Below are 19,418 nucleotides of genomic sequence, written 5' to 3' on the forward strand. Positions count from 1 at the left end.
GTGTCGAAGCAGGCTTCACCGTGGCCAACGGAGTTCACTACTTGAACTCAGCTAAGGTTGTACACGGCAGAGTGGACAGCAGCATCCATAACTTTAAAGGAGAAAGAGAAACGATGTGAGAGAGAGTGAGAAAGAGAAAGAGAGACAAAACGACATTAAAACGTGGGAGAGAGAAAGTTATAGATGGAGCAGTTAATCCTGGAGAAAATACTCAAAGCTCAACGTTTGCCTCCGTTGTGTGTCCATGGATGTGCTGCTTCAGAGTGCACCCTCCAGTTTAGTGATCTGAAAGATAGTATAAAGAGTTAGTAATAGCACAGTCCATATAACTGCACAAGAATATTTTTGCTTTATTTTTTTGCACACTCAGGATACTATATTACAACAAGTTTCACTGTAAGGAGGTGTCTGTGCGCTATTTTTCTTCCAACGTAGTATATCCCATGCACTCCCACTGCATAGCGGTGAGTTCTTACTCCCGAAGGGAAGGGGTTAAAAGAGAAAGAGAAACAATGTGAGAGAGATTGAGAAAGAGAAAGAGAGAAAAAACAACATTAAAGCGTGGGAGAGAGAAAGTTATGGATGGAGCCGTTAATAGTGGTGAAAATACACGTAGCTCACCTTTTGCCTACGTTGTGTGTCCAAACACGTGCAATTCATTCCAAAAAACTTTTACACGTTATCATACTAATATAGCTCTATTTTTGAGCAGTAAAGTTAGTTCCTAAAATAACTTTTTTGTGTCTTTTTTGTAGTTTTTGATTTTTTGGGGATTTTTTGAACAGTTTTAAATTGTTTTAGTTTTTTTTCAAAGGAAAAAAAGGAACTGCGCAAACAAAACAGTCTGCAACGGGAACAAATAAACAAAAAAAAGTAACGATGGGAGCATTGGTGCTCCTGTTTGCACCTGCAAATCAAATTAATAGACTGTTCGCCATAACCTAATGCCTGTTTACAACATTTGCAAAGAATGATAAGGTCTCCAAAATCGGTCCGGATGGCCGGATGCGGACTAGATGTGGAAGTGCTGGCTACAGCTGGTGGAGGGTCTTCCCGCAGCCTGTCACATGCAGCTCCCGCATAATTGCCGGGATGAAGATTCTTTACATGTCGTACCATGCTGGCGGTTTCAAATGAATATTTTTTATTTGGATCACCTCTAGAAAGTGTGGTCCCACACACCTTGGAGGTGACCTTAGCTGCATTGACTTTCTTTACTCCATCTGGAATTGTAAAAAATTTCCAAACCAGAGCTTCCTTCCTTTTTGGCTGTGCATCCTCAGCAAGAAATTCTTCTTCTGATGAGTGTTCAGAAGTATCTTCCTACTGGCGTGCAGCCATATTAAAGATGTCTTCCAAAAAAACACAGGAACTTCAGAAAAGAGATGGTTCTTCAGTGAAAGTCAAAGAAGAATGATTAAAATGGGTGGGGTCCTTCAACAGTTAGAATAGGAAGTATTATGAACCAATCAAATCTCTTGTTTTGAAGTCACATGTGGTGCGCGTACAGTGCTCTTACGGTGTGCATTCGTACGACGTATACCGCGATATGCGTAATTACTTTTAAAAGTAATATAAGCTTATTAAAAGTAAATAAATACTATTTTCATGATTATCTCAGATAATGTCTTGCCTTAAGATTTACATTAAATACATAGATATAGCTTTTAAAACATTAAGAAACTTTTGCGGAGTACGCGTACGGTGTGCCGCACAAACGTACTTGACGTCACGTGGACACGCCTATGCAACGCGGAACGTCAAAACGTATTCGTAACGTATGCATGGGTACGCATACAGTACGATTACAGATACAAAGGATGGTGCGAGGAAGGTACGCATACGGTACGTTTACCACAAAAAATGCAAAATAAATATATATAAAAATTAATTTTCATATATTGAAGAATTTTTTATAATAAAAATATATATTTTTGAATTTTGTTTTTTTATTATTTTACATACAAAATATTTAATGTAATTTCAAAAATAAAATAACTACAAATAATTATTATAAAAAATGTAGGAAATTAGTGTAAAAAATATAAATATAACAATTAATACATTAAAAAATTGGCATTTACAAAACCTATGAAATTCACTAAAAAAAACATAGGTTTTAGGCACGTTATAGTTAGGAATTAGCATTTAAAAAACCTTCAAATTCACTGAAAAAAACCATAGGTTTCAGCCACGTTATAGTTTGTAATTAGCATTTAAATAACCTTAGAAATTTACTGAAAAAACCATATGTTTCACACATGTTATAGTTTGCTGGACATTTCACTCATACAAAACCATTGAAATTCTCCTGTTACAGTTAGTTCAGCTAACTATAACTCACGCGCCCACTATGCACTGCTGATGACGTCACATATTACATCACTCATCACATGGTCAATGACATCACTGATTACATCTCATCTTGGTCAGCAAGGCTTGGTGATCCCGGTTTTGACGGGGGGAGGTTTTCTGAATCCTGGATGAGGAGGCCGTGGTAGCTTGGTAGCGGAGAGGTCGGAAAGTAAACGCCGATCGAAGGACCTGCCTTCTGAGTTACAAGCTGCGAGGAGACCCGCGCGAATCAGCGGGAAAAAAAATCCGAAGCGGAGGTCAAGCAGGCTCCGGGTCCGGTAGCAGACACCCTGGTGGGAAGACGTGTTTCTCCTTTAGCTGTCTGCCCCTCCTCTCCACTGTACGGGAGAACAACAATTTCCCTTTCAGCCTGAGGCAACTCAAGCTTCCTGTGTGTGGCCAGTGTCCTTTCTCTGGCTGCCTACTACTGCAAGTACTTGGAGCTGTATGTGGGGATTGCTACGAGGGGAAACTTACCCACCGCAAGTTTGCCGCTATGTTGGTGGGTCATTCCGCTGCTTTTGTCTCCTGCTGGGGCCACCTGCCCGCTGTCACCCCCACCGCTGCTGCCTACAAACATCCCAGGCGCGGCCGCTATGTGGGGAGACCACATTGCCCAGAAGCCCCTGCAGTAACGCCGAGGAACACGCCCCCTTCGCGCCCGGTGGCGCTAAAATCACAGCCCAATCTCCCGCGTCGCGGGACGCGCGCGGGTGGCGCCGGCAGGGCCACCCCCCTGAGATTGTATGCAATTATTTTGAGAACTGGTGACATTATTCCTGGCCCAGAAGTAAAGGTACTGTTGTCCAGCTTGGTACATTAATGACGTTAAAGCTCCAGCCCTCATTCATTGCTGTGGGCTAAGTTTTCTATTGATTAACTGGATTAACTGGTGTCATCTTTCTGTCTTATTACTGTCTGACACTCAGCGACAAGGTCTTTTATAGGATGGGTAAGCGCAAAGTTATGGAGGAGGGCAACGTGGGGGCTGAGTCTGGATCTTCATTGAAGTCACGAAAGGGTATAAAGGCGAAGAGGGTGGCTAGGTTTGCAGCTGTTAATTGTGTCATCGACCGGATTGATAATTTGGTAGAAGCTTGTGAGGTTATTTTAGGCATTGACGGCAGCACACAAGTAACTGGTACTGTCCAGCAATTAGTTAGAGGGGAATGGGGGCTAGCAAAAGGGGACAGTGTTTTGCCTGTCCTCCCTGCTATGTTTCTCACGAAAAGCAAGGGTCCACCTGAGTGTGATTCTGGGACAAAAGGGGCTCTAGTCGTATCTACTGACAAAACTATTGAGGTCGATACCCACAATGTAAACATGATGGCTAATTGTCAGCCCTCTGTAATTACCCAGCCAGTTTTTTGTTCCAATAGGTTTTCTGTGTTTGCTAATATACATGATGATAGTTCAAGGACTGGTTCACCTCTTCTAGCTGTCACTGATCCAGTTATCCCCAACCAAGCTGTATACAAGCCCTACCATGACCGAGTGCAAGAAACTACACCAGTTCAATCTGGTCTGAATGGCAACAATGTACTACAAGACCTTTGTGCTCTGACAAATTTAGTTTCCCTTTTAAGAGATGAAATCGAGTCCGTGAAAGTTCGAATCCTAAATTTGACCGCTATGGTGGGACCCCAGATAAGTGCAAGGGCACGCTCGATATTAATTCCTAGTTCGACTAATGGTAATGCATTTCCTTTGAAAATTAACAATACTAGTCGTCTGCCCCAAGTTGAGGGCAACGCAACTAGGGATGGTAACGCAAGACAAAGCACTGTTGTAGACAAGGCTGGGGCATGTAGGCCAACTAACGACCGGGAATTGCCAAAACAAATTGAAAAAATCACTGGAGTTTAAGCTGTTACACCGATTGAAGAAACCAGTAAGGGACCACACCACACCCACTAATGGAAGGGGTTTAACTGACATGTCATACCTTAGAGGCAAACCTCTAACGAGGCGAGAGGGAACTGTATCCAGTAGACCCCATAGTACAAATAAAATCTATATGACTAATGTACCCAAGTTAGGTCCTGGTGACCCTGCCAATGGAAGATCGGAAATAAATTTGGTTGACATTGTAAGCGGCCCGAGGCTTGGTAATGGCACTGTGGCAAAAACTGGTAACGTCAGCACAGCCGATAAATCTATCAAGGTAGTAAATCTTGAAAGGTCTGGTATCCTCCCTGGTGTTTGTCCAACCATTAGGGCCGAATGTCCACAGCAAGTTGTTATGTGCCGGGATGGGGTTATCACTCCAGCCACCCGGCCTATTACATTACTTGCTGCAGGGCCCGATAGGGGCTCTAGGGACCATTGTGCGAGTGAGGTTAACATTCCGCCACTTGTGAATGGTGGTCCTAAGGGGGGGACATTAGTTTCCTGGAACATAGCAGGTCTGGGTACTAAAATATCATCACCAGAATGGTTAGCGTTCATTGGTGATTATGACGTCTGCCTTCTCCAGGAGACTTGGCTATCCCAGCCGCATTTCTTTTCTGGGTATCTAAAATATTTTGTTCCCGCGACAAAAGGAGCCAAGGGGCGTCCAATGGGGGGTTTAACTGCATGGGTGCCGCAGGATCTTCCTGTAATTGTCAAAGAATTACCGTCTGGGAGTAAGGACATCCAAGCATTAAGACTAGATTTGGGTTCTTTGGGACGCTAGGACATCTACAATGTCTATGTGAGGGGGGTTCGCGGGGGTAGATCACAGGTTATAGCGGCCTTGGACTCTCTCATCGAGCTTCACTCACAAGACACTAATGTGATTGTTGCTGGAGATCTAAACACCACCTTCGAGCCCCTAGTAGTTACTGAGTGGGATTCTACAGACGGTGATGAAGATAGTCAATGGAGGGTACCAAAAGTTGAGCTTGAACCTGTTAAAAAGTGGACAGAGGTAGTGTTACAGATTAATACACTCTGTTCTGAAAGGGGGCTTAGAGCACTTAATGGCAGGACTTCGAAGGATAGGAATGGGGTTGTAACATTTAATAATGGGCGAAGCAAGAGTCAAATTGATTATGTTCTCTGTAGCTTGAATTTCTGGCGCACGATTATAGACATGGAGGTTAAAGACCGTATGGAAAGTGATCATAACCCCCTGTGTGTCACACATGGATGGTGGGATCGGGATTTACCTCATCAAGAAAGGGCTGAGCTCTGCCCCCCAGCCATTGTGTCAACTAATGATATGAGGCGTCTCAACTGGGCAAAAGTGGTCTCTAACATAGAGGTTCTGAATAAAATCGCACAGGAGGTCAACAGCGCTTTATTGAAATTAGAAGATGGTATTGACCATTCTGACTTGGGCTGTGTTACTTCTATCCATGATAGCCTGTTTAAGTCAAATAGTGGCCATTTTTTAGCTTCTGGTAATACCAAGCAAAAAGGTACCCCAAAAACTCTAAGGTGGTACAACGAAGATTGCAGAAAAGCCAGAGTAGATCTGGGTAGGGCCATAAAGGGTGGCAATCTGGATGCAGTCCGTTGTGGCAGACAGACCTATAAAAGAGCCATTCTCAAGACCAAAAGACTTTGGGATGAGCGTCAATGGCAGGAGCTTAAGGAAGCAAGCGAGAAAAATAATTCCAGATTATTCTGGAATCTTATTAAGTGGGGTAGAGGGGGGAGGCTGACCAACCTAGAACTACGTCACTCAAGAAGGCTGAATTGATTATTTTAAACCACAGTATGCGTCCAACTATGTAGGAGCCCAAGTGGAGGATATAAGTTTTGTATTTTTTAAAGACTTTGCTTTTAACAGTAATGATGTTTTAATATAGCCTTATAGCCCGCCGTAGAGGGGTATACCGGCTATTAAAGGCCCTCTCCAGCGTTAAAGGCCCCGAGCCGAAGGGAGAGGGACTTTAATAGCGGTATAGCCCATCTACGAAGGGCTATAAGGCTATTTCAACATTCTGTCACTAGAGGACAGAATGTTCTAACAAAAAAAACAAAGCCTTTTGGGAGCGTGAGGGGATTGGAATCCCCTCAGGTTCCCTGAAGCCTTTGTTCACAGCCAGAGCTGTGAACAAAGAAACATTGGAATGTTGGTGCTCCAGGCTTATACCAGCCATTATAAGCCCATGCCACTCCATTGTTTTCAATTGAGCTCCCAACATTCCAATGTTCTAATTGCTCTTAATGTTGTGTCAAGAGGTAGTGCTCCAGGGTTCGATGGTGTCCCTGCAGATGTCTTTCTGAATGACAAGGCTCGCTAGGGTAAATATATCTTGCTACTGGCAAATGCTATAGCCAAAGGTGCCCCGGTCCCGGTTTCTTGGAAAGGAGCAATAATAATCCCTGTTTATAAAAAGGGCGACAAGACCCAACCCGGAAATTATAGACCTATCAGTCTGATTGATACCATCCAAATAACAATTGGGAGGATGATTTTAAATAAATTATAGACTGGATCAAAGAAAACAATGCATTGTCCCCCTTTCAGCCGGGTTTTAGATCATATACCAGCACAATCGATCAAGTCTTTCGATTTACTCTCCTCCATTGGAAGACTGTGATTCTGGGTAAAGGCAGCCTTTATGCTGCCTTTGTCGACCTGCGTGCAGCTTTCGACCTAGTCCCTCGTCCACAGTTGTGGATGAAACTACAGCAACTAGGTCTCCCTGCAGAGATTTTAACTATGGTGATGCGGCTGCACAAGGCAAACTATGCTAAAGGTTAATGGGGAGGTTACGGCAGGGTCACTACTCAATTTCTGGTTGAGCGTAGAGTGAGGCAAGGTTGCTCTATGGCTCCAACTCTGTTTTCCTTGTATATTAATGGTATAGTGGATTGTTTGGCACCTGTAAACAAAAACGCTCCCTCACTAGCTGGTATTAAGGTTCCGATTTTAATGTTTGCGGATGAGATGCTAATTATATCTAAAACTCCTAGTGGCCTGCAGCGTGCTTTAGACATTTTTGAAAAGTTTTGTTTCATGAAGGGCCTAGAAATTAACGTGGCTAAAACTGAAATGATGATTTTTAATCCGCATCGTACTTTTAGGGGGAATGTTTTTATGAATGGGAAGCCACTTGAATTGGTCAAGGCTTTTACTTATTTGGGTGCCCATTTGGGCAAGGACCTCAAATCAGAGCATCATATAAATTTGGCAGCTATTAAACATCGCCAAATTGCAGGTGCTCTCTCTTTGGAACATAAAAAGTTGTTGTCCAAACCAATCCTGAATGTACTAGAAGTTTATGAATGTAAAGCAGTTAGCTCTGTCCTCTACGGTGCTGACCTTTGGGGCTTTGAGAAGTTAACACCATTGGCCCTTTCCGAAAACAAGTTTTTTCGTAACATCATTAGCCTCCCGCAGAGTTCACCTTTAGTACCACTAAGATATGATCTGGGAAGGAAAGCTATTGTTGATAGTGCCAGGTTACGCCTTATTCTATACTGGCGTAGGCTTTGGACGACACCTGAGCTTTCCACATACGCTGCAGGGTTTTTAGATGTCATGAAATCTGATTCATTCCATAAGATTCGTTGGCTTGCCCACTTAAGAAACAGCTTGGCAGCTCTGGGCATGCAAACTCTTTGGGATAGCCCTACGGAAGCTGCATTCCCTTCGAAAACAATTTTAAAGGAAAGATACTGGGAGCAGATTGCGTATCAGACATGGAGTGGTGCTGATTCTTCCACCATGGCGGGGGTCTTCATAGGGGCAAAAGTATTGCCCAAATTTGAACCTTATTGGGACATTATTACTAAGCCTGGAGACAGGAAGCTCTATTTTCAGCTCAGAGCCGGTTCTTTACCCCTGAAGGTTTTAACCTCTAGATGGTCTGCTGTAAATACCACTAATATTTGCTGGTATGTAAGAACTCCGTAGAAACTCTTGCATATTTTCTTTTTGCCTGCCCATTGTATGCAACCCCGAGGCGTGTTTGGTCACACCAATGTGTAAGCAACTGGGTACCAACAAAAGCTCTGTTGCTGAGAGATTGATATGCACTTGCACCACGCTGTTTATCTCAATAGCTGTATGTAACTTTAACACCGCTTAAGACTTCAGATATGAGCAAGCGAGCGCCGCGTCCAGAGACAGCTAAATCAGCCAAAACAAATTGTCACAAGGTAGAAAATGCAAAGCGCTTTTCCCGAGGAAGGATGGCGCAGAGCTCCACAGATTAACAATCAGCCCAAAAAAAAAATGTATGTCTTTGAAAGCAGTGCTATCAACAGAAGCTAGACATAATATCCAAGCGTACCACATAGAGCATTAAATTCGCTCAATAAACAGTGGTTTAAAGGATATACAAAAAAAAAATTACAAGCTGTCATGAAAGTAGTTCCTTAATTCAGGCAAGGCTGATTCTGTCAAAAGATTGACGATATTTGTTTGAAAGTTTAAAAGTAATAAAAGTAATAAGATGACAGTACCTTTTGTAAATTTTCAAAATAAAGTAAAAGGAGGTATCCTTGTTGAGATCCTTTCTTCATAAATCCCATCCTCGTCGCCAATGTAAAGAAGTTAAAAGGTAAGTTGAAGGTAAAATAAGTATTTATTGTAGAATAGGATCCCATCCACAGGATAGCTGTCACCAGTAGAAAGGTCCAGGTTTAACTGCTTACATACTCTAAACCAAACAATGTCAGAACCTGTACAGAGCATTCTAATGCATGTGGCAACCTGGCAACAAGCAGCAATAGCAGGATGCCACATTGTAGCCAAATACTTGGGATGGGCATGGGTTTTACGGCAGAATTTTATTCGAGGTCAATTGACTCTTTCGAAATAATGTGTGATTTTCTTTGACCATGTATTGACTCTTTTTTAATCGATTTTATTATTCTCTTGCAAGTTCACATCAAATGTTTTTATCTATTCTACTTTATGAAATATGCTGCTTATGTCCTCCTCTAGGGAATAGTGTATGTAAATATCTTTCTATTTGGTGTTCCAATAATGCTGTTTTAAATTTAGTTTTATGTAATCCTGTATGAACCATGGATACATTTTTCTTGGCTAGCTTTTATGAGTTTTATCTCAAATAAAGCAAATTTGACTGACTGACTGACTGTAAGTTAGTTAGAAACTTGCGTGCCCGCAATCCACTGCTGATGACATCACATATTACATCACTCATGACATGGTCAGTGACATCACTTATGCCATCACTGATGACATCTCAAATGACATCACTGATGACATCACTGGTGACATCATCCTTGTGAAAGACTGACAGACCTCCTTTCACCCTAATATAACCTTTGATACACACATTGAAAAATAGAAACTAAAATGTTCAAAACAATTGAGATACCAATACCAGTTAGAACAACCTATTCAGTAATTCCAAAATCTACATACATATCACCTCATTCACCAACACTTCTATATAGTCACTCATATATATGCTCACTCATCATATGTACTCATACACCTATACATCCTGTTACACACCTACACTCATACAAAGAGTTACTCACACACATACTCATACATGCAAATAAACTATCAAACATCCATTTACTTGCATATACAGCTATACACACACCACTACACTTACTTCTACAGAAACGTACACATACTTACTCTCTTAAACAATCACTTATAGAAACACATACTTATTTAAACAGGATCTCTTCAAACCTCTCACTCTCATATATACTCAGTTATATACATCAATACTCACATATACTAGTTTAAAACATATGTACTTACTCATAAAGACACTACTGAGACAGTCATTCACTCACTAACACACCTATACACACACTCATCCACCCATACAGTCTTGCACACATGCTGTCTTCAACACTCACTCACAGTGACTCACTCATTCATGCATCTATGCACTAAGTAATATCCCCCACTGAACCATACAGACACTCATACTGATACTCAAAAAAACAAGTAATAACTCATATAGACACTCATGTAGCTACTCACCAACCCATGCAGTCACATATACACAAAGTGAGAGACTGATACTGATATTTACATATTTAAACATTACTCACTAACCCATGTATTCACTAAGATACACTTAATCAGTCCATTATCCAATCAATTTTACAAACAACATTCTTCCATTTAGACACTCATATTCCCATTTATTCTTCCATCGACCTTGAAATATACATATATAAAACATATTTAATTTTCAGAAAAAAACACATTCACTGGATGATGTCATCAGTGATGTCATCAGTGATTTCATTTGAGATGTCATCAGTCACCGCCGGCCTGGCAGGGGCAATCTGCCCGCCATCCCTGTAGAAAAGACCCCCTGCTTATTATAATGGCTGGGGGGTCCACGGCAGACGGAAAGACCGTCCGCCGCTTTTCCGCCCAGTCGACATGTCGTGTCTTTCAGACACCGCCAGCCATAATAGAATGTGCCTTTGTGAAAGCCTTTTTGAGGCGGCATTGCTGAAATGGAAAGGCATGCGGAGTCTGCTTGGGGGGGCACGTTGCAGGCCCCCATGGACGCAGGGGGGGTGGGGAGTGCACAATGGGGGTACCTATGGTACCCCCCTGCCTTTCAAAGGACAACGTGGCAGGCACCGCGAGGTGCCTGTCACGTTGTGCTTTGAAACTCACAGCATGTATTATTAGCGTTGAGGCGGGCGGTGCTTTCAGCACTGCCCACCGCAATGTTTAAAATACGGGATGCGGCCGCCACTGTGCCAGGCGCATCCTAATTGCCCCCGCCCTTATGGCGGGCGGTCCCTTTTACTGTGAGGATGGGCATCATTAGGATGGCGGGCGGAGATGCCCCTGATATTTTTTTTATATGTGTATATATATATATATATGAGCAGAATCCTCTCTGAAGCAAAGAAGGAGAGAGACCACACAGGGGAGTCTGCGGAGGATGATCTTTATTTGCCAAATTAAACCAAATGTCAGGGCGGATGCATTTCGGCATGGGTTTGCCTTCGTCAGCGCCAAATGGTTTCACAGGAGGCAGACAGTGTGAACGGTTTAAATACCTTTCCTCCTCCTGCTCGATGAAACGGTAGCTCCGCCCCCCCTGCAGCATGTGTTCTTGATTGTTGGTCGGGTCTCGCTGTAGGACGCCCAGTGCGTCAGAACTACAGAGTCCAGAATGCTGTAGGCTGATCTTATATTGCAATGGGGGTAAGTAAAGTCATGCGGGCCCTTTTCAAATATAATGTTCATGGCTGTAACCTCCTCAGCTCCCCGTACTGTGCACATTGCAAAGTCCCAGCAACACATTAGGCAGGGGTAGGACTGAAATTTCAGTTCACCCGACGTGGGGCACAGTGGCTCGCAGCACTGCCAATTTTTCTTGCCGGTTCTTTGTATGGGAACCAGACCATCCCAGTACCCTGGAAAACGAAATTTCTCCACAAACGCGGAAAAGCCAGTTCGGTCCGGTCCACTCGAGGCACAGGGATCTCTCAGAGCGCGTTACTGGAACCCGCGCTTGTAATATGAGCAGAATCCTCTCTGAAGCAAAGAAGGAGAGAGACCACACAGGGGAGTCTGCGGAGGATGATCTTTATTTGCCAAATTAAACCAAATGTCAGGGCGGATGCATTTCGGCATGGGTTTGCCTTCGTCAGCGCCAAATGGTTTCACAGGAGGCAGACAGTGTGAACGGTTTAAATACCTTTCCTCCTCCTGCTCGATGAAAAGGTAGCTCCGCCCCCCCTGCAACATGTGTTCTTGATTGTTGGTCGGGTCTCGCTGTAGGACGCCCAGTGCGTCAGAACTACAGAGTCCAGAATGCTGTAGGCTGATCTTATATTGCAATGGGGGTAAGTAAAGTCATGCGGGCCCTTTTCAAATATAATGTTCATGGCTGTAACCTCCTCAGCTCCCCGTACTGTGCACATTGCAAAGTCCCAGCAACACACTAGGCAGGGGTAGGACTGAAATTTCAGTTCACCCGACGTGGGGCACAGTGGCTCGCAGCACTGCCAATTTTTCTTGCCGGTTCTTTGTATGGGAACCAGACCATCCCAGTACCCTGGAAAACGAAATTTCTCCACAAACGCGGAAAAGCCAGCTCGGTCCGGTCCACTCGAGGCACAGGGATCTCTCAGAGCGCGTTACTGGAACCCGCGCTTGTAATATGAGCAGAATCCTCTCTGAAGCAAAGAAGGAGAGAGACCACACAGGGGAGTCTGCGGAGGATGATCTTTATTTGCCAAATTAAACCAAATGTCAGGGCGGATGCATTTCGGCATGGGTTTGCCTTCGTCAGCGCCAAATGGTTTCACAGGAGGCAGACAGTGTGAACCGTTTAAATACCTTTCCTCCTTCTGCTCGATGAAAAGGTAGCTCCGCCCCCCCTGCAGCATGTGTTCTTGATTGTTGGTCGGGTCTCGCTGTAGGACGCCCAGTGCGTCAGAACTACAGAGTCCAGAATGCTGTAGGCTGATCTTATATTGCAATGGGGGTAAGTAAAGTCATGCGGGCCCTTTTCAAATATAATGTTCATGGCTGTAACCTCCTCAGCTCCCCGTACTGTGCACATTGCAAAGTCCCAGCAACACATTAGGCAGGGGTAGGACTGAAATTTCAGTTCACCCGACGTGGGGCACAGTGGCTCGCAGCACTGCCAATTTTTCTTGCCGGTTCTTTGTATGGGAACCAGACCATCCCAGTACCCTGGAAAACGAAATTTCTCCACAAACGCGGAAAAGCCAGCTCGGTCCGGTCCACTCGAGGCACAGGGATCTCTCAGAGCGCGTTACTGGAACCCGCGCTTGTAATATGAGCAGAATCCTCTCTGAAGCAAAGAAGGAGAGTAAATAGACATCCAATTCGACGAATTGGATGTCTATTTACTTACTCCTTTCAGAATAGATTTACGTTCGGTTGGGATTGAGGAAACGGAACCGATCTTGAAATTTACGTGCTACATGATTTGTTACTTACACTATTGGATAATTACCAGCTTCTTGCAACATTGGATTTAACGTGCCCTGAAGAAGTCTATATGTCACAGACTCACTAGACGAAACACGTGTTGGCTGTTATTGTTTAATTCATTGGATGAAGAAATCGAATGACGATAAGAAGAGATTAAAATATGAACATTGGACTCATTGAATTATTTGAAAGCGGAGTGCTTGGTGGATAATTGTTTATGTTTAGTCACTTGTTGACTTCAATTGTAGTAGTGGTAACCTACTCTTTCCACTTAGAGCACCAACTGGACTTCAACTGGTATATACACTGTCTTACACACGCAATGCGCTCCTGTATAACTGTTACCCCTGTCATTTGAGATGTCATCAGTGATGTCACTGACCATGTCATGAATGATGTAATATGTGACATCATCAGCAGTGGATTGCGGGCGCGCGAGTTATAGTGAGTCCAACAAACTATAACGTGGGAATTTCAATGGTTTTGTATGAGTAAAATGTTCAGCTAACTATAACTGGTGTGAAACCTATGGTTTTTTCAGTGAATTTCAAAGGTTTTTTAAATGCTAATTCCTAACTATAACGATTGTGAAACCTATGTTTTTTTTAGTGAATTTCAAAGGTTTTTTAAATGCTAATTCCTAACTATAACGATTGTGAAACCTATGGTTTTCCAGTGAATTTCAAAGGTTTTTTAAAAACGAATTCCTTTATATATCGAGTTTGTAACCTATGATTTTTAAACTGGTTTTTTTTATGAGCTGTTTTTTATAACTATTAATTATTATTAATATTATTTTTTTTTCAATGTATTTTTCATGTTTTTTTTTAATCATTTTGTCCTGGGGCGCTCAGGGTGCGCACACCGGTAAGCTTACCCGTATCATTTTAGTCTTGGAGCACTCAAGGTGCGCGCACCGGTAAGCTCTCCCGAGAGCGCAGCGAGAGCGCTATTTCTGCGTTCGTAAAAAAAAATATGTATGAAAACTAAATAATAATGCAAGACATTCAGTACCATACTTATAAAAGTAGTATTTTTGATTTTCTGAATGAAAATGATTTTGCATTTCCGTAAAGCTACCAAAACGTCATTCAGGCGCGCCGCGTAAGCGCCCCAGGAAGCGCCTACGTTCGCGCCACGTGAGCGCCCCCGGAAGCGCTCCGGTGTGCGCAGCGTAAGCGCCTCAAGTCATGTGACCTTAAAATAACTCTTTTCATTGGTTGTTAACAGTTTTTATTACAACTAATGAAAACCCCACCCATTTCCTTCACTTCTTCTTTCACTTTGGAGACAGCAAGACCTCTTTTTTTCTGTCCTACCATTTTGTGTAAAGAATGGCTGCCAGAGCACCCAGCAGCAGTGAGGAGTCAGATGGCTTCATTGATGAAGAGCCTCCTCAGATCAAGGTCAAGGAGCATTTTATTTGGAAGTTTTTTTCAATACCTGAAGGATTAAAAAAGGTGAATGCTCCCAAAGTAGAATGCAAAATCTGCAAAACTGTGCTTTCCCGAGGAGACCCAAGAAGGAAGTACAGTTTTGGAAATTCTACAATGATTCGCCACGTCCAACGGAGGCACCCCCAGACCTATGCCCGGGAGAGTGTTTGAGACCTGGCACGTAATCCCCCAAGGGATGGTACCTCTACATCTACAGGAGGAGCCAGAACATCAGGGAGAGGACGTGCAGCGGAATTGGAGATGATTCTGAACATTCAACCTGTTTTTACAGACATTACTATCAAGTTCAAGCAATGCAATGAAATGCTTTGCTATGGTGAGCAGAGCATCAAGCTCATTGCACGCAGGAGGCAAGAACACCGCTGCCCTCCCCAGCCCTAATTTTTCCCCTTTTTTTTGCTCCTGTTGAGCAGTTTTGCATTCCCTGTTTTTGTTTTTGTTCACAAAAAACCAAAAACAGAAGAAAAAAAACAGTTCTTTTTAGAAGTACCTCCAATTCTCAAAAAAGAGCTGTATTCTTAACAAATTCAAAAGGAGTAACTGAAGTTGAGTGCAGTGAGAGAGGAAAGGAAAATGAGTGAGAAAGCAAAGAAAGGGACGAGAGGGGAAGGGAAGTGAAGTAGGGGGACTGAAAGAAGGTGAGTGTGGGAGGTGAGTGAGGAGAAGGGGAGTGAACAAGGGGAATAAGGATAAGTGAAGAAAATGTACTAAAGGAACGGGGGGTGGAAAGGTAAGAAAAGAGCAGTGATGTTGAGGAAAGAGTGGTGATACAGACTGGATAAAGGCAAGTGAGTGTGAGACAAGGGGAGTAAGGGAATGAAGAGACAGAGAAAGTGAAGGGAAAAGTGAGAGTAGAGGACTGAGTGAGGGAGGAAAGAAACATAAGTGAGGGAGTGTGGCTGAGCTATAGGGAGTGAGCGTGATAGAAGAGGAGTGACAGACTAAGGGGTCGGAGAGAATGAGGCTAACAGAGAAAGAATGAGGGAAGGGGAGTGTAGAAGTAAGATGACAGAGGGAGTAAGAGAAGGAGTTAGTGAAGTGGAGTAAGGAGAGTAAGGGAAGAGAAAAGAGTGAAGGAGCAAAAGAAGGAAAGAGATAGGAAGGAAAGTAAAGGAAAAGGTTTGAAAGAAGGTGAGTGTGGGAGTATGGCTGAGTTAAACGGAGTGAGCGTGATAGAAGAGGAGTGAGAGACTAAAGGGACGGAGAGAATGAGGCTAACAGAGAGAGAATGAGGGAAGGGGAGTGTAGAAGTAAGAGGACAGAGGGATTAAGAGAAGGAGTTAATGAAGTGGAGTAAGCAGAGTAAGGGAAGGGAAAAGAGTGAAGGAGCAAAAGAAGGGAAGAGACAGGAAGGAAAATAAAGGAGAAGGTTTGAAAGAAGGTGAGTGTGGGAGTATGGCTATGTTATAGGGAGTGAGCGTGATAGAAGAGGAGTCAGAGATTAAAGGGACAGAGAGAATGAGGCTAACAGAGAGAGAATGAGGGAAGGAAAGTGTAGAACTAACAGGACAGAGGGAGTAAGAGAAGGAGTTAGTGAAGGGGAGTAAAGAGAGTAAGGGATGGGAAAAGTGTGAAGGAGCGAAAGAAGGGAAGAGACAGGAAGGAAGGTAAAGGAGAAGGTTTGAAAGAAGGTGTGTGTTGGATTGTAGCTGAGTTATAGGGAGTGAGCGTGATAGAAGAGGAGTGACAGACTAAGGGATCGGAGAGAATGAGGCTAACAGAGAGAGAATGAGGGAAGAAGAATGTAGATGAAAGAGGATACAGGGAGTTTGAGAAAGAGTTAGTAAAGTGGAGTAAGGAGAGTAAGGAAAGGGAAAAGAGTGAAAGAGCGAAACAAGGGAAGAGAGAGGAAGGAAAGTAAAGGAGAAGGTCTGTAAGAAGGTGAGTGTGGGAGAATTGCTGTGTTACAGGGAGTGAGCTTGATAGAAGAAGAGTGAGAGACTAAAGGGATGGAGAGAATGAGGGTAACAGAGAGAGAATGAGGGAAGGGGAGTGTAGAAGTAAGAGGACATAGGGAGTAAGAGAAGGAGTTAGTGAAGTGGAGTAAAGAGAGTAAGGGAAGGGAAAAGAGTGAAAGAGCTAAACAAGGGAAGAGAGAGGAAGGAAAGTAAAGGAGAAGGTATGTAAGAAGGTGAGTGTGGAAGTATTGCTGTGTTATAGGGAGTGAGTGTGACAGAAGAGGAGTGAGAGACTAAGGGGACGGAGAAAATGAGGCTAACAGAGAGAGAATGAAGGAAGGGGAGTGTAGAACTAAGAGGACAGAGTGAGTAAGAGAAGGAGTTAGTGAAGTGGAGTAAGGAGAGTAAGGGAAGGGAAAAGTGAGAAGGAGCGAAAGAAGGGAAGAGACACGAAAGAAAGTAAAGGAGAAGGTTTGAAAGAAGGTGAGTGTGGGAGTGTAGCTGAGTTATAGGGAGTGACTGTGACAGAAGAGGTGTGAGAGACCAAGGGAATGGAGAGAATGAGGCTAACAGAGAGAGAATGAGGGAAGAAGAATGTAGATGAAAGAGGATACAGGGAGTTTGAGAAGGAGTTAGTGAAGTGCAGTAAGGAGAGTAAGGGAAGGGAAAAGAGTAAATGAATGAAGTAAGAGAAGAGAGAGGAAGGAAAGTAAAGGATAAGGTCTGACAGGAGGTGAGTGTGGGAGTATGTCTGAGTTATAGGGAGTGAGCGTGACAGAAGAGGAGTGAGAGACTAAGGGGACGGAGAGAATGAGGCTAACAGAGAGAAAATGAGGGAAGGGGAGTGTAGAAGTAAGAGGACAGAGGGAGTAAGAGAAGGAATTAGTGAAGTGGAGTAAGGAGAGTAAGGGAAGGGAAAACAGTGAAGGAGTGAAGGAAGGGAAGAGAGAGCAAGGAAAGTAAAGGAGAAAGTCTGAAAGAAGGTGAGTGTGGGAGTGTGGCTGAGTTATAGGGAGTGAGTGTAACAGAAGAGGAGTGAGAGACTAAGGGGACGGAGAGAATGAGGCTAACAGAGAGAGAATGAGGGAAGAGGAGTGTAGAACTAAGAGGACAGATGGACTAAGTGAAGGAGTAAGTGGAGTGAGAAGAGTAAGGGAAGGGAAAAAAGTGAAGGAGTGAAGGAAGGGAAGAGAGAGGAAGGAAAGTAAAGGAGAAGGTCTGAAAGAAGGTGAGTGTGAGAAAAGAGTGAGGAAAAGGGGAGTAAATGTGGGGATTCAGAAAAAGTGAGGCAAGCGCAATAAGGGAACAGGGGTGTGGCAGAATGAGAGAAGAGTAGTAAGGTTAAGGAAAAGAGTATAGAGAAAGTTAATTTTCTACATCAAACTTACCTTATAAGTAATGTAAACTTAATTACATATTTACAGTAAATTTAATATCTGTGAAAGAGAAAAAAAAAAAATTAGAGTATTTATAATATATATTTTACAATAAAAGAGACAAAGTAGCAGATTAAAAGTTATAAAAGGTTAGTAAGAGATAAAGTAGAAGTGAAGGACTCAGAAAGAAAAACAAAGGAATGGTGAAGGACAGAGACAGTTAGAAGAAATAGAGAGAAAGCAAATTACTAAAAGGATAATAACATGGATACATTCAGTGACAGTGAACAAGAGCAGGAGAGAGAAATGAAGTGAAGGTGAGTAAAATACTAAAGAAATGTGTATTAGGAAAACTAAAGGAAGAAAGGGGAGCAAAGAAAGGGGAGTGAGTGACAAAGAAGCAGGAGTGAATAACGGTGGATTATTGACAATGAGGCATGGAAGGTGACTGAGGGTGAATGTAGGGTTGTAAGACAGTGAGGACACAATGGGAGTGAAGGTAACAGAGAGGGAGTGAGGGAAGTAAGGTAATTTAGGGAAAGAGAATGACTGAGACAGCAACGGAAGGAAAGAAAGGGAAGAAAAGTGAAGCAAAGGGACTGGGAAAAGGTGAATGCGTAAGGAGAGAAAGAGGAAGGGGAGTTAAGGAAGATGAATATGAATAACTGACGGAGCTGGAGTAAGGGAACAAGGGTGAGGGAGGGTGAGTGAAGGGCAGTGAGATTGAGGAAAAAGGAAAGATAGGGAGAGGATAAAGGCAAGTGAGCATGAGACAACGGAAGTGAAGGAGTGAGAACATAGAGGTAGTGAAGGAAAGAGTGGCAGAAAAGAACTGAGTGAGAGAGCAAAGAAAGGTAAGTAAGGGAGAGTGGGTGAGTTTTAGGGAGTAAGCGTGATGGAAGAGGAGTGAGAGAGTGAGAGGATCGAGAGAGTGAGGCTAAGAGAGATGGAGTGAGGAAAGGGGAGTGAGGATGTGAGAGGATAGAGGAAGTGAGGGAAGGAGTGAGTGAAGTGGAGTTAGGTGTGTGAGAAAAGGGAAATTATTGAGGGAATAAAGAAAGGAAAGAAGAGTAAGGTAAGTGAATTAGAGTGACTGATAGCTGGAAAATGGTAGATGGGAGAGAGGGAAAGGGTTGTGAAGGAGTGGAGGTTGAGGATAAGTGAGTAAAGTGGAATAGGAGAAGGGAGGTGAAGGAGAGTGAGAAAAGGCCAGTGAGGGTGAGTTAAGAGGAGTGATAGAGGGTGGAAATAGGAGAGTGAGCATAAGAGAAGGGGAAAATAATATATATTAAATAATACAAAATACAAAATAATTTGTTCAACATGTTATATAGTTTATTTTTGCTGTTCTCAGAATATATTGAATTTCACTTTAAACAGTGACTTCAATATTACTCATCATATAACAGCGGGCAAAAAAAAATACAATCAAAATGAATGTGTTTAAAAAACCCAT

This window comes from Lissotriton helveticus, chromosome 4_1, assembly GCF_964261635.1.
Source record: "Lissotriton helveticus chromosome 4_1, aLisHel1.1, whole genome shotgun sequence".
NCBI classification, from domain to species: Eukaryota; Metazoa; Chordata; class Amphibia; order Caudata; family Salamandridae; genus Lissotriton; species Lissotriton helveticus.